The 15,885-nt window shown below is 44.4% G+C and overlaps 1 protein-coding gene across 6 annotated transcripts in view; it reads right to left on the bottom strand.

The window, feature by feature from the left end:
• Positions 1 to 15,885, bottom strand: part of FBXO47 (F-box protein 47) — a 294,585-nt gene that overhangs the window by 95,738 nt on the left and 182,962 nt on the right. The gene's annotated exons all lie outside the window — the stretch shown is intronic.

Consider the following 15,885-nt stretch of genomic DNA (forward strand, 5'->3'; position numbering starts at 1 on the left):
ACACAGGGACCAGGATATTCAGCCTCCTGGAGGGCAGACAGACAGGTTCAAGGCAAAGCAAGGAGAACAGCCTTCAGAGAAGGCAAGACACAGAGCAAGGCCTGGCAGCTCAGAAGCAAAACACTAACTGAGTCAACACATTGCACAGGCCCAGTCCACAGGGTGGAGCTGCCCTAAATACTGGAGGCTTCTTGGTAATTGGTCAAGAACAGATTAGACAAGGGCACCCTGATTCCTATAAGAACCAGAGAGTTCTGGTGCCGCCCCCCTATGCACACAGCCAGGAAGCATGCAGAGAGCAGGCAGAAAGCAAGAGACACAGAGCACGGAGCCGGTAGCAGACAGAGACCACAACATGACCTGGAGCAATGTGTAAGATAGTGTGTGAGGGATGGGAGGCCATGCAGTGATGTCGTCAGAGTTGTTACACTCACCCAAGGGCGGTCCAGGTCCCGGTCCGGTCCGATGGGCGTCGCCGTCCGGTCCGGCGCCTCCTATCTTCATCAGATGACATCCTCTTCTTGTCTTCACGCTGTAGCTCCGGCGCAGGCGTACTTTGTCTGCTCTGTTGAGGGCAGAGCAAAGTACTGCAGTGCGCAGGCACGGGGCCTCTCTGACCTTTCCCGGTGCCTGCGCACTGCAGTACTTTGCTCTGCCCTCAACAGAGCAGACTAAGTAAGCCTGCATCGGAGCCGCAGCGTGAAGACAAGAAGAGGACGTCATGGTAAGAAAATGGGAGGCCCCGGACCGGACCAAGACGCCCATCGTACCGGGACCGCCCCTGGGTGAGTATAATCTAACCTCTTTTTCTCATCTTTTAGGATACATCGGGGGCTTATCTACAGCATTCCAGAATGCTGTAGATAAGCCCCAGATGCTGGTGGGCTTAACTCACCTTCGATTTTGGGGGTAACAGGTTCCCTTTAAATTTGAGAGTCATATCACACAAAATAGTTAATAAATAACATTTCCCACATGTGTGCTTTACATCAGCACAATTTTGGAAACATAATTTTTTTTTGTTAGGAAGTTATAAGGGTTAAAAGTTGACCAGCGATTTCTCATTTTTACAACAAAATTTGCAAAACCATTTTTTATAGGGACCACCTCACACTTGAAGTGACTTTGAGGGGCCTATATGACAGAAAATGCCCCAAAGCGACACCATTCTAAAAACTGCACCCCTCAAGGTACTCAGAACCACATTCAAGAAGTTTATTAACCCTTCAGGTGCTTCACAGGAATTTTTGGAATGTTTAAAAAAAATGAATATTTAACTTTTTTTCACAAACAAATTACCTCAGATCCAATTTGTTTATTATACCAAGGGTAACAGGAGAAATTGGACCCCAAATATTTCTGTAAATTTGTCCTGAGTACGCCGATACCCCATATATGGGGGTAAACCACTGTTTGGGCAAATGGCAGAGCTCAGAAGGGAAAGATTGCCGTTTGACTTTAACGCAAAATTTGCTGGAATTGAGATCGGACCCCATGTCGCGTTTGGAGAGCCTCTGATGTGCCTAAACAGTTGAAATCCCCCACAAGTGACACTATTTAGGATAGTAGACCCCCTAAAGAACTTATCTAGATGTGTGGTGATCACTTTGAACCCCCATGTGGTTCACAGAAGTTTATAATATAGAGCCGTAAAAATAAAAAAATCATGTTTTTTTCACAAAAATTTTTAGCCTGCAATTTTTTATTTTATCAAGGATATCCAGAGAAATTGGACCCTAAAAGTTGTTGTGCAATTTGTCCTGAGTAGGCTCACACCCCAAATATGGGGGGAACTACCGATTGGGCGCATGGCAGAGCTCGGAAGGGAAGGAGCTCCGTTTTGGAATGCAGACTTTGATGGCATGGTCTGCAGGCATCATGTTGAGTTTGCAGAGCCCCCCTGATGTACCTAAACAGTTGAAACCTCCCACAAGTGACACCATATTGAAAACTAGACCCCTCAAGGAACTTATCTAGATGTGTGGTGAGCACTTTGAACCCCCAATTGTTTCACTAAAGTTTATAATGTAGAGTCATGAAAATGTAAAAATCATTTTCTTTCCACAAAAGCGATCTTTTAGCCCTCAATTTTTTATGTTGCCAAGGGTTTCCAGAGAAATCGGATACCAAAAGTTGTGCAATTTGTCCTGAGTACGCTGATGCCCCATATGTGAGGGGAACCACCGTTTGGGCGCATGGCAGAGCTTGGAAGGGAAGGAGCGCAGTTTTGGAATGCAGACTTTGATGGAATGGTCTGCGGGCGTCACATTGCGTTTGCAGAGCCCCTGATGTACCTAAACAGTAGAAACCCCCCACAAGTGACCCCATATTGGAAACTAGACCCCCAAGGAACTTATCTAGATGTGTTGTGAGAACTTGGGGGTTCAAAGTGTTTCACTAAAGTTTATAACGCAGAGCCGTGAAAAAAAATCCTTTTTTTCCATAAAAATGATTTTTTTAGCCCCCAAATTTTTATTTTCACAAGGGTAACAGGAGAAATTGGACTGCAAAAGTTGTTGTCCAATTAGTCCTGTGTACGATGATACCCCATATGTGGGGGTAAACCACTGTTTGGGCGCACGGCAGAGCTCGGAAGAGAAGGAGCACCGTTTTACTTTTTCAACACAGAATTGGCTGGAATTGAGATAGGATGCCATATCGTGTTTGGAGAGCCCCTGATGTGCCTAAACAGTGGAAACCCCCAAATTCTAACTCCAACCCTAACCCCAATACACCCCTAACCCTAATCCCAACCCTATCCATAACCCTAACCACACCCCTAACCCAAACACACCCCTAACCCTAATCCCAACCCTAACCACACCCCTAACCCCATCACACCCCTAACCCCAACACACCCCTAACCCTAATCCCAACCCTAACCATAACCCTAACCACACCCCTAACCCTGACACACCCCTAACCCTAATCCCAACCCTAACACAAACCGTAAAACCGTAAATGTAATCTAACCTTAACCCTAATGGGAAAATTGAAATAAATACTTTTTTAATTTTATTATTTTTTCTTAACTAAGGGGGTGATAAAGGGGTGTTTAGTTTACTATTTATAGTGGGTTTTTATAGTGAATTTTTATGTTTGGCTGCTGTTACAGCCTAAAAGACACTTTTTATTGCAAATAAATAGTTTTTGCATCACCACATTTTGAGAGCTATAATTTATTCATATTTTGGCCCACCGAGTCATGTGAGGTCTTGTTTTCTGCAGGACGAGTTGATGTTTTTATTGGTACCATTTTCGGGCACATGACATTTTTTGATCGCTTTTTATTCCGATTTTTTTTTTTTTTTTTTTGGGGGGGGGGGTGTTTATACCGTTCCGCTTGTGGTAATATTGATAAGGCAGTTTTATTCTTCAGGTCAGTATGATTACAGTGATACCTCATTTATATAATTTTTATGTTTTGCCACTTTTACACAATAAAAACTATTTTAAATAAAACATAATTGTTTTTGCATCGCTTTATTCTGAGAGCTATAACTTTTTTTATTTTTCTGCTGATGGAGCTGTATGGCAGCTTGCTTTTTGCGGGACAAGATGACGTTTTCAGTGGTACCATTTTTATCCATCTTTTTGATCGCGTTTTATTGCACTTTTTGTTTGACAGTAAGATGATAAAGCATTGTTTTTTTTGCCTCTTTTTTTTTTGTACGGTGTTCACTGAAGGGGTTAACTAGTGGGATAGTTTTATAGAGCAGGTCATTACGGACGCAGCAATACCAAATACGTGTACTTTTATTGTTTTTTTATTTACATAAATGGATTCATTGGAAAAAATATATATACTGTATATATATTTTTGATATTTTTATACATTCTATTTTTTATAACTATATAACATTGTCCCAGGTTGGGACATTACTATATGAAGTCAGATCGCTGATCTGACACTTTGCATAGCACTGTGTCAGATCAGCGATCTGACAGGCAGTGTAGGAGGCTTTCTGGAACCTGCTCTCATCAGGCGCTGACTGTTATGACCCCAATGGCGAGGGTCTCAGAGGAACGTGGAAGTCTGCAGAATACAAAAATCCAGCTCATAGGGCAGTGGTAACTGGGTTGACCATATATCTACTCCTAACGCCAACACTAGAAGTAGCCGGGGATCATTCCTACGTTGATTCTAGATGACACGCGCCAGCCGGAGAATCTAGCTACCCCTAGTAGAGGAAAACAAAGACCTTTCTTGCCTCCAGAGAAGGGGACCCCAAAGCTGGATAGAAGCCCCCCACAAATAATGACGGTGAGGTAAGAGGAAATGACAAACACAGAAATGAACCAGGTTTAGCACAGAGAGGCCCGCTTACTGATAGCAGAATAAAGAAAGGTAACTTATATGGTCAACAAAAACCCTATCAAAATCCACACTGGAAATTCAAGAACCCCCGAACCGTCTAACGGTCCGGGGGGAGAACACCAGCCCCCTAGAGCTTCCAGCAAAGGTCAGGATATAGATTTGGAACAAGCTGGACAAAAATACAAAACCAAAACAAATAGCAAAAAGCAAAAGGCAGACTTAGCTGATATAACTGGAACCAGGATCAGTAGACAAGAGCACAGCAGACTAGCTCTGATAACTACGTTGCCAGGCATAGAACTGAAGGTCCAGGGAGCTTATATAGCAACACCCCTAACTAACGACCCAGGTGCGGATAAAAGGAATGACAGAAAAAACAGAGTCAAAAAACTAGTAACCACTAGAGGGAGCAAAAAGCAAATTCACAACAGTACCCCCCCCCCCCTTAGTGAGGGGTCACCGAACCCTCACCACGACCACCAGGGCGATCAGGATGAGCGGCATGAAAGGCACGAACTAAATCGGCCGCATGAACATCAGAGGCGACCACCCAGGAATTATCCTCCTGACCATAGCCCTTCCACTTGACCAGGTACTGAAGCCTCCGCCTGGAGAGGCGAGAATCCAAGATCTTCTCCACCACGTACTCCAACTCGCCCTCAACCAACACCGGAGCAGGAGGCTCAGCAGAAGGAACTACAGGCACAATGTACCGCCGCAACAAGGACCTATGAAATACATTGTGAATAGCAAACGACACAGGAAGATCCAGACGAAAAGATACAGGATTAAGGATTTCCAATATCTTGTAAGGCCCAATAAAACGAGGTTTAAATTTGGGAGAGGAGACCTTCATAGGAACAAAGCGGGAAGAAAGCCACACCAAATCCCCAACGCGTAGTCGGGGACCCACACCGCGGCGGCGGTTGGCAAAGCGCTGAGCCTTCTCCTGTGACAACTTCAAGTTGTCCACCACATGATTCCAGATCCGCTGCAACCTATCCACCACAGAATCCACCCCAGGACAGTCAGAAGGCTCCACATGACCTGAAGAAAAGCGAGGATGGAAACCAGAGTTGCAGAAAAAAGGCGAAACCAAGGTGGCGGAACTAGCCCGATTATTAAGGGCAAACTCAGCCAACGGCAAGAATGTCACCCAATCGTCCTGATCAGCAGAGACAAAACACCTCAAATAAGCCTCCAAAGTCTGATTGGTTCGCTCCGTCTGTCCATTAGTCTGAGGATGGAAAGCAGACGAAAACGACAAATCAATGCCCATCCTACTACAAAAGGATCGCCAGAACCTGGAAACGAACTGGGATCCTCTGTCTGACACAATATTCTCAGGGATGCCGTGCAAACGAACCACGTTCTGGAAAAACACAGGAACCAGATCGGAAGAGGAAGGCAGCTTAGGCAAAGGAACCAAATGGACCATCTTGGAGAAGCGATCACATATCACCCAGATAGCGGACATGCCCTGAGATAGCGGAAGATCAGAAATGAAATCCATGGAGATACAGTGGGGCAAAAAAGTATTTAGTCAGTCAGCAATAGTGCAAGTTCCACCACTTAAAAAGATGAGAGGCGTCTGTAATTTACATCATAGGTAGACCTCAACTATGGGAGACAAACTGAGACAAAAAAATCCAGAAAATCACATTGTCTGTTTTTTTATCATTTTATTTGCATATTATGGTGGAAAATAAGTATTTGGTCAGAAACAAAATTTCATCTCAATACTTTGTAATATATCCTTTGTTGGCAATGACAGAGGTCAAACGTTTTCTGTAAGTCTTCACAAGGTTGCCACACACTGTTGTTGGTATGTTGGCCCATTCTTCCATGCAGATCTCCTCTAGAGCAGTGATGTTTTTGGCTTTTCGCTTGGCAACACGGACTTTCAACTCCCTCCAAAGGTTTTCTATAGGGTTGAGATCTGGAGACTGGCTAGGCCACTCCAGGACCTTGAAATGCTTCTTACGAAGCCACTCCTTCATTGCCCTGGCAGTGTGCTTTGGATCATTGTCATGTTGAAAGACCCAGCCACGTTTCATCTTCAATGCCCTTGCTGATGGAAGGAGGTTTGCACTCAAAATCTCACGATACATGGCCCCATTCATTCTTTCATGTACCCGGATCAGTCGTCCTGGCCCCTTTGCAGAGAAACAGCCCCAAAGCATGATGTTTCCACCACCATGCTTTACAGTAGGTATGGTGTTTGATGGATGCAACTCAGTATTCTTTTTCCTCCAAACACGACAAGTTGTGTTTCTACCAAACAGTTCCAGTTTGGTTTCATCAGACCATAGGACATTCTCCCAAAACTCCTCTGGATCATCCAAATGCTCTCTAGCAAACTTCAGACGGGCCCGGACATGTACTGGCTTAAGCAGTGGGACACGTCTGGCACTGCAGGATCTGAGTCCATGGTGGCGTAGTGTGTTACTTATGGTAGGCCTTGTTACATTGGTGCCAGCTCTCTGCAGTTCATTCACTAGGTCCCCCCGCGTGGTTCTGGGATTTTTGCTCACCGTTCTTGTGATCATTCTGACCCCACGGGGTGGGATTTTGCGTGGAGCCCCAGATCGAGGGAGATTATCAGTGGTCTTGTATGTTTTCCGTTTTCTAATTATTGCTCCCACTGTTGATTTCTTCACTCCAAGCTGGTTGGCTATTGCAGATTCAGTCTTCCCAGCCTGGTGCAGGGCTACAATTTTGTTTCTGGTGTCCTTTGACAGCTCTTTGGTCTTCACCATAGTGGAGTTTGGAGTCAGACTGTTTGAGGGTGTGCACAGGTGTCTTTTTATACTGATAACAAGTTTAAACAGGTGCCATTACTACAGGTAATGAGTGGAGGAAAGAGGAGACTCTTAAAGAAGAAGTTACAGGTCTGTGAGAGCCAGAAATCTTGATTGTTTGTTTCTGACCAAATACTTATTTTCCACCATAATATGCAAATAAAATGATAAAAAAAACAGACAATGTGATTTTCTGGATTTTTTTTTCTCAGTTTGTCTCCCATAGTTGAGGTCTACCTATGATGGTAAATTACAGACGCCTCTCATCTTTTTAAGTGGTGGAACTTGCACTATTGCTGACTGACTAAATACTTTTTTGCCCCACTGTATGTGTCCAAGGTCTCTTCGGGACAGGCAAGGGCAAGAGCAAACCGCTGGCACGAGAACAGCAAGGCTTAGCTCGAGCACAAGTCCCACAGGACTGCACAAATGACCGCACATCCCTTGACAAGGAAGGCCACCAAAAGGACCTGGCCACCAGATCTCTGGTGCCAAAAATTCCCGGGTGACCTGCCAACACCGAGGAATGAACCTCGGAAATGACTCTGCTGGTCCACTTATCCGGGACAAACAGTCTGTCAGGTGGACAAGACTCAGGCCTATCAGCCTGAAATCTCTGCAACACACGTCGCAGATCCGGAGAAATAGCTGACAAGATAACTCCATCTTTAAGAATACCAACAGGATCAGCGACTCCAGGAGCATCAGGCACAAAGCTTCTAGAAAGAGCATCGGCCTTCACATTCTTTGAACCTGGTAAATACGAGACAACAAAATCAAAGCGGGAGAAAAACAATGACCAGCGGGCCTGTCTCGGATTAAGGCGTTTAGCAGACTCGAGATACATCAGATTTTTGTGATCCGTCAAGACCACCACACGATGCTTAGCACCCTCGAGCCAATGACGCCACTCCTCAAATGCCCATTTCATGGCCAACAACTCCCGATTGCCCACATCATAATTTCGCTCGGCAGGCGAAAACTTCCTAGAGAAAAAGGCACAAGGTTTCATAACAGAGCAACCAGGGCCTCTCTGCGACAAAACAGCCCCTGCCCCAATCTCCGAAGCATCCACCTCAACCTGAAAGGGAAGTGAGACGTCAGGCTGGCACAAAACAGGCGCCGAAGTAAACCGGCGTTTCAACTCCTGGAAAGCCTCCACGGCAGCAGGAGCCCAGTTAGCTACATCGGAGCCCTTCTTGGTCATATCCGTCAAAGGTTTCACAATGCTAGAAAAATTAGCGATAAAACGACGGTAGAAGTTAGCGAAGCCCAAGAACTTCTGAAGACTCTTAACTGACGAGGGCTGAGTCCAATCAAGAATAGCTCGGACCTTGACTGGGTCCATCTCCACAGCAGAAGGGGAAAAAATGAACCCCAAAAAGGGAACCTTCTGTACACCAAAGAGACACTTTGAGCCCTTGACAAACAAAGAATTTTCACGCAAAATTTTAAAGACCAACCTGACCTGCTCCACATGCGAATCCCAATTATCAGAAAAAACCAAAATATCATCCAGATAAACAATCAAAAATTTATCCAGATACTTCCGGAAAATGTCATGCATAAAGGACTGAAAAACTGAAGGCGCATTGGAGAGCCCAAAAGGCATCACCAAGTACTCAAAATGACCTTCGGGCGTATTGAATGCGGTTTTCCATTCATCACCTTGCTTAATGCGCACAAGGTTGTACGCACCACGAAGGTCTATCTTGGTGAACCACTTGGCACCCTTAATCCGGGCAAACAAGTCAGACAACAGCGGCAAAGGATACTGAAATTTGACAGTGATCTTATTTAAAAGCCGATAATCAATACAAGGTCTCAAAGATCCGTCCTTTTTTGCCACAAAAAAGAATCCCGCACCAAGAGGGGAAGAAGACGGACGAATATGTCCTTTTTCCAGAGACTCCTTGATATATGAACGCATAGCGGTATGTTCTGGTACCGACAGATTAAACAGTCTTCCCTTAGGAAATTTACTGCCTGGGATCAAATCTATAGCACAGTCACAGTCCCTATGAGGAGGCAGTGCACTGGACTCAGACTCACTGAAGACATCCTGATAATCAGACAAATACTCCGGAACTTCCGAAGGCGTAGAAGAAGCAATAGACACAGGCAGGGAATCCTCATGAATACCACGACAGCCCCAACTTGAGACTGACATAGCCTTCCAGTCCAGGACTGGATTATGGGTCTGTAACCATGGCAGCCCTAAAACGACCAAATCATGCATTTTATGTAAAACCAGGAAACGTATCACCTCGCGGTGTTCAGGAGTCATGCACATGGTAACCTGAGTCCAATACTGCGGTTTATTTGCTGCCAATGGTGTAGCATCAATACCCCTAAGAGGAATAGGATTTTCTAATGGTTCAAGAGTAAATCCACAGCGCTTAGCAAATGAGAGATCCATGAGACTCAGGGCAGCACCTGAATCTACAAACGCCATGACAGGATAAGATGACAGTGAGCAAATCAAAGTTACAGACAGAATAAATTTAGGTTGCAAATTACCAACGGTGACAGGACTAACAACCTTAGCTATACGTTTAGAGCATGCTGAGATAACATGTGTAGAATCACCACAGTAGTAGCACAAGCCATTCCGGCGTCTATGAATTTTCCGCTAATTTCTAGTCAGGATTCTATCACATTGCATTAAATCAGGTGTCTGTTCAGACAACACCATGAGGGAATTTGCGGTTTTTCTATCACATTGCACCGAATTAGGTGTCTGTTCAGACAACACCATGAGGGAATTTGCGGTTTTGCGCTCCCGCAACCGCCGGTCAATTTGAATAGCCAGTGCCATAGTATCATTCAGACCTGTGGGAATGGGAAAACCCACCATAACATTCTTAATGGCTTCAGAAAGGCCATTTCTAAAATTAGCGGCCAGTGCACACTCGTTCCAATGTGTCAGCACGGACCATTTCCGAAATTTTTGGCAATACACTTCAGCCTCGTCCTGCCCCTGAGACATAGACAGCAAGGCCTTTTCTGCCTGAATCTCAAGATTGGGTTCCTCATAAAGTAAACCGAGCGCCAGAAAAAACGCATCAAGATCAGCCAATGCCGGATCTCCTGGCGCCAGCGAAAAAGCCCAATCCTGAGGGTCGCCCCGTAAGAACGAAATAACAATTTTTACTTGCTGAGCAGAATCTCCTGATGAACAGGGTCTCAGGGACAAAAACAATTTACAATTATTCACGAAATTCCTAAACTTAAACCTGTCTCCGGAAAACAGTTCAGGAATCGGTATTTTAGGTTCTGACCTAGGATTTCTGATAACATAGTCTTGTATGCCCTGCACACGAGTAGCCAGCTGGTCCACACTTGTAATCAAGGTCTGGACATTCATGTCTGCAGCAAGCATAGCCACTCTGAGGTAAAGGGGAAGGAGAAAGAAAAAAAAAAAAAACTCAGAATCTTCTTTCTTATAATCCCTCTTCTGCAATGCATTAAACATTTAATACTGGCCTGGCAAACTGTTATGACCCCAATGGCGAGGGTCTCAGAGGAACGTGGAAGTCTGCAGAATACAAAAATCCAGCTCATAGGGCAGTGGTAACTGGGTTGACCATATATCTACTCCTAACGCCAACACTAGAAGTAGCCGGGGATCATTCCTACGTTGATTCTAGATGACACGCGCCAGCCGGAGAATCTAGCTACCCCTAGTAGAGGAAAACAAAGACCTTTCTTGCCTCCAGAGAAGGGGACCCCAAAGCTAGATAGAAGCCCCCCACAAATAATGACGGTGAGGTAAGAGGAAATGACAAACACAGAAATGAACCAGGTTTAGCACAGAGAGGCCCGCTTACTGATAGCAGAATAAAGAAAGGTAACTTATATGGTCAACAAAAACCCTATCAAAATCCACACTGGAAATTCAAGAACCCCCGAACCGTCTAACGGTCCGGGGGGAGAACACCAGCCCCCTAGAGCTTCCAGCAAAGGTCAGGATATAGATTTGGAACAAGCTGGACAAAAATACAAAACCAAAACAAATAGCAAAAAGCAAAAGGCAGACTTAGCTGATATAACTGGAACCAGGATCAGTAGACAAGAGCACAGCAGACTAGCTCTGATAACTACGTTGCCAGGCATAGAACTGAAGGTCCAGGGAGCTTATATAGCAACACCCCTAACTAACGACCCAGGTGCGGATAAAAGGAATGACAGAAAAAACAGAGTCAAAAAACTAGTAACCACTAGAGGGAGCAAAAAGCAAATTCACAACAGCTGACAAGCCACCTCACCAAAGGATCCGGAAGGACCCCGCAGCCATTTTGGATCCGGGGTCTCCATGGAGACCATCGGAACAACGCGATCGCATTGCGTTGTTCCGGTGGGAGAGTGCAGGGAGCCCCCTCCCTGCGCGATTGTTCTCTATGCCGCTGTCACTACTGACAGTGGCATCAGAGGGGTTAAATTCCCACGATCGGCACTAGCAGCAATCGTGGGCATTGATGCTGGGTGTCAGCTATCACATACAGCTGACACCCGCACGCGATCGCCGCTGAGCTCACCATGAGACCGCGTGATTGTGACGCCATACTAGTACTGCAGTTTGCGGGAATGCAGTTCCTGCAGGGCAGTACTAGTACGGCGCATGTTAGGAACGGGTTAAGGAGCGTCCAAGGTAGAGCTCATGGTAAAATTAGATACTTGGTTATGGACTGAATGCTTAAAATAAACCAAATTACCTGGATAGTGTTGTGACCCAGTGCAGAATGGTCTGCCATGCACAACGAATGTCTTGTTCACACCAATTCCATTAGTGATTGACAGCTGTTGTGTTTATCTAGTGTTTTGAATCGTTTTAATTGTGTTGTCTCTTGCCTCCCTTTCATCGAAATATGGGCTTCCAGAGTTTGTCTGGGAAAAGGGTTTGAAGTGAAACTGAATTAAATACTTTGGTTAAGAATTATGTTAATTGCGTAGCAAATTGTTTATAAAATTTGGCAGTACCCATCTGGACCTGGGAATTTATTAGATGGGGAGCTTTGGATGACCTGAAGTACCTCCTCTTCTTCAAATGACTGCTCTAGGGATGCCTTTGTGTCATCCAGTATTGAGGGCAGAGCAGTGTTTTTCATGTATTGATCAATTTTCAAATGAAGTTGGGTTGGTCACATATCTATATATTGGCCCTCAATATTGTACAGGGAGCTATAACATCCTTTAAATGCCTCAGCAATTTGTTTGGATTGATTGATTACGGATCCTGTATCGATTGGAAACATGTCGTTGAGGCTTTAGGATGGATGTTTCTAGCTAGAGGGCCACCACAGTTTTCTGCAAATCCATAAAAAAACTGCTGTAACCTTTCCATATGTTTTGAGTAGCTTTGGTCTAGAAGTCCCTTCAGGACATCTTTTTGCTTGTTCAAGTTAATCAAGATATCAGCAGATGGATTTTTTATGGAATTGTTCAAGAGAATGTATTTGCTTCAAAAGATTTTCTATCGCATGGGTTTTTGCTTTCTTAAGTCTAGTGCCTTCTTTGATTAGGACACCCCTAATTATGCGTTTTAGAGCTTCCTATTGGATGGAGAGGGGGGTTTCATCCGTTCCGTGATAGTGCAAAAACTCAGAGATTGCTTCTTCTACAGCATTTTTGGTGTTAATGTCTTCAAGAAGGTTCGGGTTTAAACGCCAATGCCATGGGTGTGGGACAGAGTGATGTTATGGCTTGTTTTTTGCCGGACGAGCTAACCAAAAACCCGAAATTCAGGAATTCCTTTTTGTTTTGTTTTTTTATACCATTCCGTGTGTGGCAAAATTGGTAAGGCAGCTAAATTTTTCGGGTCAGTACGATTACAGCGATATCCAATTTAGATTGTTTTCTTGTGTTTTGGCACTTTTACACAATAACAACTATTTTATAGAAAAAATTATTATTTTTCCATCGCTTTATTCTGAGAGCCATAACTTTTATTTTTCTGCTGATGGAGCTGTATGATGGCTTGTTTCTTGCCTGACAAAATTACGATTTAATTGGTACCATTTTTACTTACATTCGTCTTTTTGATTGCGTTTTATTGCACTTTTTGTTCGGCGGTATGATGATAAAGCATTGTTTTTTGCCTCGTTTTTTTTATTTTTACGGTGTTCACTGAAGGGGTTAACTAGTGGGAAAATTTTATAGAACAGGTCCTTATGGATGCGGTGATACCAAATATGCTTTTTGTTTTTTCTTTTTTACATATTTAACCCCTAAATCCCATATGACCTACTATCCCGTCAAGGTGACCTGGGACTTAATTCCCAGGGACGGGATAGTACGTCATAGCGGGGAGCGCGGCCGAGTGTCAGCTGACTATCGCAGCTGATATCCGGCACTATGTGCCAGGAGCGGTCACGGACCGCCCCAGGCACATTAACCCCTGGTACACTGCGATCAAACATGATCGCAGCGTTCTGGCGGTACAGGGAAGCATCGCACAGGGAGGGGGGCTCCCTGCATGCTTCCCTGAGACCCTCGGTACAAGGCGATGTGCTCACCTTGTACCGAGCGTCTCCTCCCTGCAGGCCCCGGATCCAAAATGGCCGCGCGGCTGCATCAGGGTCCTGCAGGGAGGTGGCTTACCAGCGCCTGCTCAGAGCAAGCGCTGGTAAGTCTGCAGCCCTGCATGTCAGATCGCTGATCTGACACAGTGCTCTGCAAAGTGTCAGACCAGCGATCTGACCTTATAACATGATGCCCTTCCCCCCCCCCCCCCCGGGGCAATGTTATAAAGTAAAAAAATAATATATTCAGAGGTGTAAAAAAAAAAAAAATTCCTATATAAAGGAAAAAAATATATACTGTATATATTGTTCCCATAAATACATTCCTTTATCTAAATTAAAAAAAGAAAACAATAAAAGTACACATATTTAGTATCGCCGCGTCTGTAACGACCCCATCTATAAAACTGTGCTGCTATTTAACCTTCAGTAAACACCGTAGAAAAAAAATGAGGCAAAAAACAACGCTTTATTATCATACCGCCTAACAAAAAGTGCAATAGCACGCGATCAAAAAGACAGATATAAATAACCATGGTACCGCTGAAAACGTCATCTTGTCCCGCAAAAAACGAGCCCCATACAGCGTCATCAGCGGAAAAATAAAAAAGTTATAGTCCTCAGAATAAAGCGATGCAAAAATATTCTTTTTTCTATAAAATAGTTTTTATCGTATTAAAGCGCCAAAACATAAAAAAATTATATAAATGAGGTATCGCTGTAATTGTACTGACCTGAAGAATAAAAGTGCTTTATCCATTTTACCAAATGCGGAACGGTATAAACGCCCCCCCTCCAAAAGAAATTCATGAATAGCTGTTTTTTGGTCATACTGCCTCACAAAAATCGGAATAAAAAGCAATCAAAAAATGTCACGTGCCCGAAAACGTCAACTCGTCCGGCAAAAAACAAGACCTCACATGTCTCTGTGGACCAAAATATGGAACAATTATAGCTCTCAAAATATGGTAACGCAAAAAAATATTTTTTGCAAAAAAAGTGTCTTTTAGTGTGTGACAGCTGCCAATCATAAAAATATGCTTATTGCTAAAAACCCCCACTGTAAATAGTAAATCAAACCCCCCTTCATCACCCCCTTAGTTAGGGAAAAATAATAAAATTTATTTATTTATTTCCATTTTCCCATTAGGATTAGGGCTAGGGTTAGGGCTAGGATTAAGGTTAGGGTTGGGGCTAGGGTTAGGGTTGGGGCTAGGGTTAGGGTTGGGGCTAGTGTTAGGGTTTGGATTTACGGTTGGGATTAGGGTTAGGGGTATGTCAGGGTTAGGGGTGTGGTTGGGATTAGGGGTGTGTTTGGGTTAGGGTTTCAGTTAGAATTGGGGGTTTCCAAGGTTTAGGCACATCAGGCCTCTCCAAACGCGACATGGTATCCGATCTCAATTCCAGCCAATTCTGTGCTGAAAAAGTAAACCAGTGCTCCTTCCCTTCTGAGCTCTCCCGTGCGCCCAAACAGGGGTTTACCCCAACATATGGGGTATCAGCGTACTCAGGACAAATTGGACAACATCTTCTGGGATCTAATTTCTCTTGTTACCCTTGGGAAAATAAAAATTTTGGGGGCTAAAAAACCATTTTTGTGGGAAAAAATTTATTTTTACGGCTCTGAGTTATAAACTGTAGTGAAATACTTTGGGGTTCAAAGTTCTCACAACACATCTAGATAAGTTCCTTGGGGGGTCTAGGTTCCAATATGGAGTCACTTGTGGGGGGTTTCTACTGTTTAGGTACATCAGGGGCTCTGCAAATGCAACGTGACGCGTGCCGACCAATCCATCTAAGTCTGCATTCCAAATGGCACTCCTTCCCTTCCAAGCTCTGCCATGCGCCCAAACAGTGGTTCCTCCCCACATATGGGGTATCAGCGTACTCAGGACTAATTGGACAACAACGTTTGGGGACCACTTTCTCCTGTTACCCTTGGGAAAATACAAAACTGGGTGTTAAAGATATTTTTTGTGGAAAAAAAATGATTTTTTATTTTCACGGCTCTGCGATATTAACTGTAGTGAAACAATTGGGGGTTCAAAGTTCTCACAACACATCTAGATAAGTTCCGTGGGGGGGTCTAGTTTCCAATATGGGGTCACTTGTGGGGGGTTTCTACTGTTTAGGTACATTAGGGGCTCTGCAAACGCAATGTGACACCTGCAGACCATTCCATCTAAGTCTGCATTCCAAATGGCGCTCCTTCCCTTCAGAGCTCTGCCATGCGCCGAAACGGTGG

The sequence above is a fragment of the Ranitomeya variabilis genome, chromosome 4 (genome assembly GCF_051348905.1).
Source record: "Ranitomeya variabilis isolate aRanVar5 chromosome 4, aRanVar5.hap1, whole genome shotgun sequence".
NCBI classification, from domain to species: domain Eukaryota; kingdom Metazoa; phylum Chordata; class Amphibia; order Anura; family Dendrobatidae; genus Ranitomeya; species Ranitomeya variabilis.